The sequence below is a fragment of the Elephantulus edwardii genome, unplaced genomic scaffold, assembly GCF_000299155.1.
Source record: "Elephantulus edwardii isolate Elephantulus edwardi_28Jun2011 unplaced genomic scaffold, EleEdw1.0 scaffold00084, whole genome shotgun sequence".
Classification (NCBI taxonomy): Eukaryota; Metazoa; Chordata; class Mammalia; order Macroscelidea; family Macroscelididae; genus Elephantulus; species Elephantulus edwardii.
Genome location: NW_006399834.1, coordinates 10,503,588 through 10,505,717, shown reverse-complemented (window position 1 = coordinate 10,505,717; position 2,130 = coordinate 10,503,588). Strand labels below are relative to the sequence as shown.

General features: G+C 38.0%; 1 protein-coding gene and 1 pseudogene across 1 annotated transcript in view; both read left to right on the top strand.

Moving 5' to 3' along the window:
• Nucleotides 1–813, top strand: part of LOC102856197 — a 7,650-nt pseudogene extending 6,837 nt beyond the window's left edge.
• Nucleotides 1–2,130, top strand: part of HECTD1 (HECT domain containing E3 ubiquitin protein ligase 1) — a 97,670-nt gene that overhangs the window by 28,251 nt on the left and 67,289 nt on the right. The gene's annotated exons all lie outside the window — the stretch shown is intronic.

Genomic DNA, 2,130 nt, shown 5'->3' with positions numbered 1-2,130 from the left:
GAAAGTCAGGCTAAAGAACAATTTGAGCAGATCCTTGACTTTGTACAAGGTACAGTGGCAGAAGATGCTCCTATTATTATTCCAATTTCTGCTTAGCTTAAGAACAGTATTGAAGTTGTCTGTGAGTATATAGTGAAGAAAATTCCAGTACTACTAAGAGACTTTACTTCAGAACCTCTGATGTCAACAAGCCTGGCTGTGAGGTTGGTGGCCTCAAGGGTGGGGTTGCTGAAGGTAGTATTCAAAAAGGAATGTTAAAGGTGGGGCAGGAGATAGAAGTCAGACCTGGTATTGTTTCCAGAGATACAGTGAAAGGAAACTCATGTGTTAGCCAGTCTTTTCCAAAATTGTGTCACTATTTGCAGAACATAATGATCTTCAGTATGCTACTCCAGGGGGTCTTACTGGAGTTGAAATCAAAATTGACCCCACTCTGTGCCGAGCTGACAGAATGGTGAGGCAGGTATTTGGTGCAGTGGGAGCTTTACCTGAGATCTTCACAGTATTGGGAATTTTCTGTTCCCTCCTTAGACGACTTCTAGGTGTGCACACTGAAGGAGATTAAGAAAGCAGCAAAGGTGCAAAAGTTGTCTAAGAATGAAGTACTTATGGTGAACATAGGATTTCTGTCAACAGAAGGAAGAGTTAGTGCAGTGAAGGCTGGTTTGGGCAAAATTGTTTTGACTAATCCTGTGTGCACAGAAGTAGGAGAAAAAATTGCCCTTAGCTGAAAAGTTGAGAAACACTAGTGCTTTAATTGGTTGGGGTCAGATATGAAGAGGAGTGACAGTTAAGCCAATGGTGGATGATTGAAAAATCCCAGTTAAATAATGAAGTTGACTTCTAGATGAAGTAGAAATTTCCCTTAACAGGCTAGGGTATATTTTCAAAGCAATCCTGGGGAGTGACTTTCAAGCTCATTAAGTGTAGGGACTCTAAAGTTATTTTCAGGTTTTGGTGTTGAAAATTTAGCCTCTGGTACTCAGTTCACGTCTCCATTAAAATGTAAAAATTGACCATATTGGATCTACTCCACATTTTTTTCAGAAAGGAATCATTCTCAAATAATAATTAATTAATGTCTACTTAAATGCAGTTATAAAATCAAATTATTACAGTCAGCCTTTGCTGTAACACAGATGCCCCACTGAACCTGTTTAAGGACTGTTGTATCAGTAACAGACTTCTTACAGACTAGCTATTGTTTTTCTTTTTGAAATTTAAGGTGAAAAGAAAATGAATAGGTTAAAATTTTATTAACCTGTAGAGCTAGACAAGCCTTTGCTTCCTCTTACCGTTTTCTTCTACTAAAACACAGAAAATAAAAGCCAGTTATGTTCCCTCCCTGTGACTCTGCTTTGGCTTACCCCTGAAACACAAGTCTTCCTACCATTGAAAAATAATATTCTTAGATTGTAGATTAAACTCTTTCCTGGCCTTATTTTACTTTTTGGGTTGGTCTCTCCGTTAATTGATGTGGTTATGACATAGATCCCAATTTTAGTAATCTTTGTCACTTTCAGCAGGTAAAAGATTAGAAAACTTGGGGTGAGCTTTTGATTTAACTGATTCTCCATATCCTTACATTCTTCTTTGTTATATTCTATTCCTTTTTTAAGTTTGGGTTTTTTTTTTTTAAATTTTATTTCTTTGGGGAGTGTGTGTGTGTATGTCATCAATTGGATCTGACTGGGAAAGGAGGAGATTGCCCCTTTGTCTCTAGCAGAGCATCTAGTGGATTTGAACCCGTGTACCTCTGAGATTTCAGTGCAGCTTCTTTTTTTTTTACATTTTATAAAATTTATTAATAATTTCAGTGAAAATTTACAGAGACTTTGGATTTCCATCCATTCATTGTTGCACTTTTCTCCCCTCCCAACCCTCCCCCCTAGTATACTACCCTCTTAGAAAAGTAAAAGACAAATTCTTTCATTGTTTTACAATCCCTCCCCTCAGGTCCACTCCACTATACAGCCTTCGCTCTGGACTCCTATCATGACAAAAGTACCTAATAATTTTCCCTCTTAAACAGTTTTTTTCCCCTCATCTGCTTCAATGCAGTAAACATTATTGAACCCATCCTTCTCAGTCTCCTCCCAACCCTGAGGTCCATCCTGCTTTACAACAGTG